The sequence below is a fragment of the Sorex fumeus genome, unplaced genomic scaffold (genome assembly GCF_029834395.1).
Source record: "Sorex fumeus unplaced genomic scaffold, SorFum_2.1 ptg000128l, whole genome shotgun sequence".
NCBI lineage: Eukaryota > Metazoa > Chordata > Mammalia > Eulipotyphla > Soricidae > Sorex > Sorex fumeus.
Window position 1 is genome coordinate 21,591,237 of NW_026606185.1, and position 8,864 is coordinate 21,600,100.

Sequence of the window (8,864 nt, forward strand, 5' to 3'; positions counted from 1 at the left end):
CCAGAAATGTCCGCGTGTCTTTCACATAAAAGTAAAGTGCTCTACCACTGAGTCACACTCTGACTCCATTAATAAGTCTTGTTTGTTTGTATCTGGACCATACCTAATAGTGCTGGAGTAGTGCTCAGGGAACCATGAAGTCCTAGGACCAAATTCTGGTCTCCTATAAGCAAAGCATATACTCAGCCCATTAAGCTATCTCTCCAGTTCCCCATAAACAATATTTTTGGTGGGGTCTCCCAGCAGTGCTCAGTGAGTTCCTCCCAATGATTCTTGAGTGACTAGGGCCAATGGCTCAATGTACAGGCCCAAGAATTCAGGGAGCCCCAGGCCTTTTTGTAGCGCTCAGGAGCCTCCAGGCCCACAGCTGATGGTACTCAGAGCTTCTGTGGCTGCATCTTGCAGTACTCAAGGGACCACATGGTATTGGAGATCCGCCACATGACAGGAAACACCTTAACCCTATACTATCTTTCTAGTACCTCCATGAACTTCTTTTTTGGATGGGGAGCGGGTGGGGGGGTGCCTACCTGCTATGCTCAGGTCTTACTTCTGGCTTTGTGCTCAGGGTTCATTTCTGGCTGGCTGGGGACCAGAAGTGCAAAGGATCTGCCACTTGCAAGGCAAGTGCCCAACCCACTGTACTATCACCTCAGCCCCCAAGAACAATTATTTTTATTAGTGAAAGAAGTTCAGTCTTCTCCCACCGCTTTCACCCCATTTTCTTTCCTTCGTTGTTGTTGTGATAAGTCTGGGGGTTGCACATAAGGCGACAGTGCCCGGCAAGGTCCATGTTCTTTCAGTTGTGGTACTCGCACACACATATTTAACAGGGGCCACACTTCTTGTGGTGGTGCTCACATACATTCCAGTTGTCAGCTGGCTGAGGGTTCACTGTAGTATTCACACAGCTGTTTGTCAGGAGTCTGATTCTTGGCCACAGTGTTCTCACATCTTTTAGTGGTATTCATCTGGGGTGTATCCTTGCAGTTATGATGCTCACACACACTTGACTGAAATCATCAACAGTCCAGGGACCATACACAGCAGAGCTGCCAGGCTCAAATAGCAATTTCCAGGGCCTGTTCTGCGCTATGGTGGAACCAGGGGTTAAACTCTTAACCTTACATTTGCAGGCAACCATTGTGAACTGCTGAGCTATTCCGCCAAAAGATACTTAGTTCTTCCATTGTGAGAAGGAAGGTTAATGCATCTAGAGAAACTATATTATGCACTCTTTTTTTTCCTGAGTTGAGGGTAGGGTTACCAGAAAAAAATACCTCCTAAATTTGAATTGGTAAACTTCAGAATCACAATTTTAAAAAATGGTACTCTTTGTTTATCCAAAAAGCAAATTCCGCTGCTCTCCTGCTTCTGTGTTGGCTGGTGTGGGCAGCCCCTGGTGGGACGGCCCAGCTGAGTTCTACTCCTGGGAACTCTCTGAGTTGCCAGCGCAGGACTTTGCCAGGCTGACTTTCTGAGTTGGTTTGATGTTATTTGGATTTGATGACCTTCTCTCTTTCTCCCTCATGCAGGAATCTACTTACCAAGACACCAGAGGAAGTGGTAATCAGATATTGCTTTCTAGAAACTCTCTTAAATCAGCAGTCTTTTCCAGCACCTTCCTCCAGTCCCAGGAAGGAGATCTTTGAATAAGGCTATTCTATCTCCTTATTTGATCTCCTTATTTTATTGCATACTCTTTACTGGAGGACTAGACTTTGAGCAGTGTTTAGGCAAAGGTCCCATTATTCTATTATATTAAATGTTTCATGTTTAATCTCTTCCCATGGGACAGAAGGGTTGGAGATTAGGAGCGGTTGCTTTCTTAGCATCTGGGATGTGTTGCCTTTCTGCACAGAGAGGAGGGGCTCTCTCCTCAGCTCTGAACACAGCACCTGTAGTCTAAGGGCAGGACCAAGCACTTGGCCGCCATCATTGGAACACTTTGCCACCAGCCACTTCTGAGTCTGAAAGTCACTACCTCGTTTTCACATGTATAAAATGAGACTAAGGTGCTGTGATTATGGGAGCTGCAGGAGTTGGTAAAGGCAGAGCTTCGGGAACAGTGCTCATTCAATTCCCATCACACTGATCAGCACATCACACCTTGCCTTCTTGGAATGTGAGTGGAAGTAGGCTCTTGGTAATTCTAGGTATGGTCCCTCTTTAATTTGGAACTCAGTAACTGTATCAATGTGGTTTTAACAATTTCACTTCATCTATGAGTTTCCTAAGGGAATGAGCTCATTTTCTTAGACATGTTCAAATGCAGTTTTTAGAAATTGTGGCCACTCCCTCTGGGAAAGGGACACACTATTATTCGCATCAGGAATGGCTACTTTCTGGTTTTTTTAATTGGAGGATTTTTCTAAGTCACAAAGAAGGCAATGGTGGAGGCAGAATCCCTGACTGTGAATCACTCCCAGGTCACACAGAGAAGTAGGCCTCTCACATCGGGGGCACTGTGGCCTCACAGACAGTACTGTTGAAATTTGTCCCGCTTCTCTTGTAGAGCTGACTACCACGAGACCTTTCCTTTCTCACCTCCATGATATTATCACCAAACTGGCAAAGAGAAGACTTGATAATAATTAAGTTGAAAATCCAAACATCACCTGCAGCATAAATAGAAATTGCTTGAGGCTGGAGCAATAGCACAGCAGGTAGGGCTTGCATACGGCCAACCCGGGTTCAATTCCCAGCATCCCATATGGTTCCCTGAGCACTGCAAGCAGTAATCCCTGAATGCAGAGCCAGGAGTAACCCCTGAGCATCGCCAAATGTGACCCAAAAAGCGAAGAAATAAAAATAAAAGTAAAAAATATATATATAGAAATTGCTTGTGATCTGTAAGCAGGAGGGGAGAGACAGGCATGGAGCTTCATGAAGGAAGGCAATTTAATCAACACCAGTGAAATGTAGGTTATGTCAAGAAGTGGCAACAACACAGAGCTACCTTTGGACTCATATTTTCCAAACTTAAAAAGAAAAGCATTCTACATAGAGATTTGTTTCTTTATAGAATTTTTTGGTCATAAATAACGAATTGTGGTCTGGAGTGGGAGGGTATTTTTTGGGGGAGGAGATGGGTTTGGGGGCCATACCTATGGGTACTCAGGGCTCTGTGCTCAGGGGTCACTTGGGCAGTGCTCAGGGGGACCATATGTGGTACTAGGGATCAGAGAGTTTGGCTGCATATAAGGCACAACCCGTAACCCCTATACTATATCTCTGATCCTGGAGTAGTTTTTTGTTTTGTTTTTAAATTAAAAAACCTAATACATATATAAAATAAAAATATGCCATGCTTCTATGATGTTGTTAGATTTGCGGAGTTAGGTACGATTTAGAATTACTAGATGATAAAAATAGAAGTGAGTTAATTTTGAATGCTCTCAGATTTGAGCTTCATCTAGTTCCCAGACTATAATTCCACGCCAAATCTGGCCGCTGTCTCAGCATTCCTACAGTCTGTGTGACCTCAAGGTCACCCGCCTTCTTTCAAGCGAAGCGCAGACTCACTTCCCCCATCAGTTCCACTCAATTTATCTTCCCCTGAGAACCTCAGGAAACCAAGGAAAATGTGAATTATCACAGGCAAATTCCACCAGTGGATTCCTGCCCTGACTCCCCGTGAGATCGTTATGTGAAGTGCATGGGTTTCCCACTTCTTCAGTCAGTTCCACTCTGGAGGAAGACTGTGATGGTGTGACTGAGACAGAGCACAGGGGTAAATGGACATCTCTATCGCAGCCAAAGAAGCCCAATGTGGTACAGAGAAAGGACTGTTCAGAGGCCCATGAAGAGAAAACTGTTTATAGCTTGGGCCCTGTGGAGACAATCTTTCTCACTTTAGGAATACTGTGGTAATCTTCATTCTAGTCTGCTCTGGGGCACAGCTCAGAGGTGGCAGAAAGATGTCAGAGACAGGCCAAGAACCACTGAGCAGGGACTAGAGATTGTTCAGTGCCCTCATGGATAGCAAGGAAGGGAGTAGTTTACAAAATGCTCACCAGAACAGTTTGTCAAACCTCTCCCTTAAAATCTGTGTTGAGTAGTTTTAGGCAGAGATAAACAATTAGTGACACAAGGAAACAATTTTTCAAGGGGAGACAACTGAAGCTTGTGAAATAATGGAGAACATATATATTGGTTCTGTTCCCAGTTTCTAATACAAATGTCTTAAAACCCTCGTAATTTCCTAAGTGATAAGAGCATGGGGAGCATCTTTTGTCTTAATGCTTGGTCTTTGACACCAGTTCCTGACACAGAGCTCCTCCTAAGTCCTTTGTAATTTTAATAGAATAATAGATAATAGAAGCCTCTCTCTCTCTCTCTCTCTTTCTCTCTCTCTCTCTCTCTTTCTCTCTCTCTCTCTCCCCACACACATCCCCCACCCCTCCCCATCTTATCTCTTTTTCTCCTCTCTTATGTCTCTGTCACTCTCTCTCTCTACCCCCATCTCCCCCACCTCCACATCTTATCTCTTTCTCTCCTCTCTTCCCTGCACCCCCTTACCCTTCCTGCTGGGCTCGAGGGATCATATATGCTGTGGGAGATTGAACTTGCAAGCCAAGCATCCTACCCACTGCACTCCAGCCCCAACTCTTGGGTGCTTTCAAGATGGGAACTTGTCACCAAAAAGTCCATGACATAATTAGAAGATTGGAACTTCCAGCTCTAAAACCTATCTCTAGGAAGAGGAAAAGGACTGGAAGATTGGATTAAAGATAGATGAGCTCATGAAAACCTCACAAAACCTCTTAAAATCCCAAACATTGGAGCCAGGGAGATGGCAAAGTGGGAAGGGAGTTTGCACAGGGCCTACCTGGTTTCATTCCCAGCACCCCACATGGAGCTCTGAGCACCGTCAGGAGCGATCACTGAGCACAGAGTCAGGACTAAGCCTTGAGCACCCCACAAATCCCACAAGTATGGTTGGATATTCCAGCAAATGTTACAGAAGTTCAACTCAGTGCCAGAGGAAAATAACAAGAGACAGGCTCTGAAAGTTGGGAGAAATCAAGTTTATTACGTTGCAGGACCCAGCAGAGCTCATGCTTGAGAAACTAGACCCGGAGCAAAGGCTAGAGCTCAGTTTTCTCGACTATCTGATGGGGCGTGGGCCATCTGTAGGCAGTAGGCATGAGAGAACAGAAGCAGAAATTCTCAAGGATATCACCTGCCAAGCAAGGGAGAGACCATCTCAAGGACATGAGCACATTTGAAGGACAATCCCAGGTTACCAAGATTACAAAGCGAGACTATGACCATCACAAGGACATCCAAAAGGCATTCTATGATGCATCATGTTACCCAGACTCAACTGCTTTCTTGGAAGCTCCTAGTCTCTGCAGTTAGCTTGTTTAAAATGTGGGCAGGATCTAATCCCTCATCACCACCAAGGGTCATGCCTGAGCATAGAGCCAGGAATATCCACTAAGCACTGCTGAGTGAGCCCTTCCTCTGCTTTCCAGATCTCCCCCCATCCTCAGATAAAAATAAACCTAAACCAAAAAAAATCTCAAGGTAAGTATGAAGTTCAATGAACTTCAAGGTTAGTGAATGCATATATGGAGGGTCCACAGAGCCGGAGTATCTGTCCTCGGAGGCCATCCAGACCTTGTTCTAGATCCCTCTTCATCTGGCTGTTCATTTGCAGTCTTTGAAATATCTTTTATAGTCAGTCAACAGTAGTAAGTAAACTGTTGGTTTTGTTTGGGGGTGGGGAAGGCGTTGAGCCATAGCTTGCTATGCTCAGGGATCACTCTCGGCTATGATCAGGAGACCATATACAGTGTGGAGGATTGAAGTAGTGCTGGCTATGTGCAAGGCATTTTTTGTACTCTCTCTCCAGCCCACTAAATTGTTTTTCTGGCTTCTGTGGGCTACTGCAGTGATTTATTGAACCCACTGAAGTGCTTTAGGAACCTTTGATTTCTAGTCAAGTTGGACAGAAATTGTGGGTAATCTGGGAACTAACTTCTTGCAACTAGTGTCTGAAGTCTTGAGGGACCAAGTCTGTGAGGTCTGTGGTAACTCCAGGTTAGTGTCAGAATTGAATCGAGTTGATTCCCAGCCAGTGTCAGAGAACTCTCTAGTGAGGAAAAAAAATCCTATACATCTAGTGTGAGAACTATTGTGTCAAAGAGTAAGAGGAAATTGTTTTTTCCCCAGAGAATAGATTAGCAGAACCCTGACTATAAAAAAACAGTCTAAAGGCAAAGTGATACTTGAAGTGAAATAGAACAAAGACACCCCTTTTCAATTTGTTTTAGTAAAGACAAATTGGAAATTGGCACAAGAAACCTTCTCTGCATTGTTTATAGTTTTGCATAAAACTTTCTGAGCCTTCTCACTTACTCATCGAAAGTAGCACACATTTGTTTGGTTATAACATACTTGCTTGTATTCTCTTATATTCGGCTTAAATGGCTCCAGAATGAAATACAACAACCTTCACACGTTTTCCTCTTACTGTGGTGGGAAGGTGCTCAGTGGTGGGATTGGTGTTTGAATATTATCTGTAATGAACAATTGTGAACTACTTTCTGAGCCTGACTTTCTGCTAAATTAGTAAGATTTTTTTCTTTCTGTGTGCATCGCAAGGAGGCAGAAGGTTGGAAGGATGAGTAGATTCCAGAAAAGGTCTGCAGCAAGTTGGGACAAGTTCATGAGCATGTTGGACATGACCGAGGTTGAGAAACCTTAAGAAGAGAATCACCATATTCAAATACTGTTGTGAAGCCATAGAAAGGGGCCTGAACTCTTGATGAGAAAGCTTGTCTGTTCCTTCCGTGTACTTAATATGATGCAGCCTTTGGTGAATTAAGTCTTCAGAATCACAGTTACAATGCAACCTCTTCTATTTTTCTCAAGAAATAAGTCAGTCTGCACTGTAAGCCCTATCTATATGCAAAGCACCATCACATAAGTGGATATAAAGATCAGTATACTGTTTAATAGTTTAGCTTGCCCTGAAGCAGAGCGTTCTAAATTTATTTTAACATACTGCCCCTTTTCAGAAAAAAAAAATTCTGAGTGTCCCCTAGACATCCACCTTCTTTAAGAAAACAAAAAGCATCCTTCCAACTGTGCCCAAGACTGCCCTCTCCCCTTTTCTCCCCCACCAACCACTACCACATAGGATCCTTGCAGACCCCCACTGCAGGCATGGTCTTACCCTCTTTGGGAAGCACTGTCTGGAAGTTCCACTTCTTATAGTCTCCAAGGACAAGGACCAATGCTCTAAGAAGCGTTTGTGTGCTGTCTTTGAATTAACTGAAAAGAGCTCTGTGCTTGAGCCCCCAAGGGCAAGTACTGTAAGTGAATTTTGGAGAACAAACATTAAGCCTGTCATCTGTTTTTTTGCACCTGGTGGTGCTCAGGCCTTTCTGAGATTAGAAAACAGCAGTATCCAAGTCTTACTCCTGGCACTATGTTTAGGGATCATTCCTGGCTGGGCCTGGAGGCTATATAGGAAGGCAGGAATTAAACCCACATGAGCTGTGTGCAAGTCAAGCACCTTATCTGCCATTCCATCTCTCCGGTCCTGCTGCAAAACATTCTTATTTAGGTAAAGGAAGAGGGTTTACTTGTGTTTACAAAAGGTTTTACAGTAAAATCAATATGAAAATCCAATAGATCTTGGGCCCTCTTTACATAGTGCTGTAAGCATTTTATTCTCCCCAAAGAACTGTTCCCTTTACATCACAGAACTGACCTGCTCTGTGTCCATTTTGGGGTCTATTCTTTATTGACATAGGAACTGTTGGGGTCTCGAGATAGCCCAAAGGGTTGAAATACATTGCATAGTCCCTGAGCATCAATGACAGTGGCCATCCACCCCCAGTCCCCACCCCAAGCAAACAGCCCTATTTGCCCATCTCCAGCACCACTGGGAGAGGCCCTGAAACAAAAACTATTGAAAAAAAGAAAAGTATCACATTATCAGTACACTTAAAATTGTTTTCTTAAATTCTGGTTCAGTGATCATATATATAATATAGGTGAATGCGCTAGGCTATAAATTAATACCAATTGGTTAATTAAAATACAATTTCAGTTAATGAATGGACAGTGTATCAATGGGAATAGATACTCATGTTGATTGATTGGCACATTTGGTCCTTGGAAATAAATCTCCGATGAAATCTCCTGAAAGCGCTGAACTTCCTTTAAGAGTGTACAAGAGATGAAGGAGGGAGGCTAGTGGCTGAGCCAGGGCCCCTGGGACATTCTCCAGCTCATAGCCACAGCTGCAGGGTCCCACTCCCTTTGTCTTTCCCTTAGTGTGAGGTTCCTAAATGCACTGTAGCCCTGTAGCACTGTCTTCTAGTTGTTCATCAATTTGCTCGAGCAGGCACCAGTAATGTCTCCATTATGAGACTTGTTGTTGTTACTGTTTTTGGCATATAGAATATGCCACGGGGAGCTTGCCAGGCTGTGCTGTGCAGGCGGGATACTCTTGGTAGCTTACCCTGCTCTCCGAGAGGGACGGAGAAATCGACCCCGGGTTGGCTGTGTGCAAGGCAAACGCCCTACCCACTATGCTATTGCTCCAGCCCAGAGGTCCCGAAATGACAATAAGAAATCAGGGCTAAAATATTCTTTAAAAGGAAAAAAACAGATAAAAATTTAAATAAAAGAGTAAGATCTGTTCTGTGAATGTGAGTACACAGTGTGAAAGAGATTATTTCTTACTTTCATTATGTTCCAAAAAAATCTAAAATATTGCTTTTAGTAGACCATGACATCATTTGCTTATTGAAAGAGCAATTTCTGATCTCTCTCTCTTTTCTTTTTTCTTTTTCTTTTCTTTTTTTTTTCTTGTTTGGATCCCTCTCTTCTCATAAAGACTA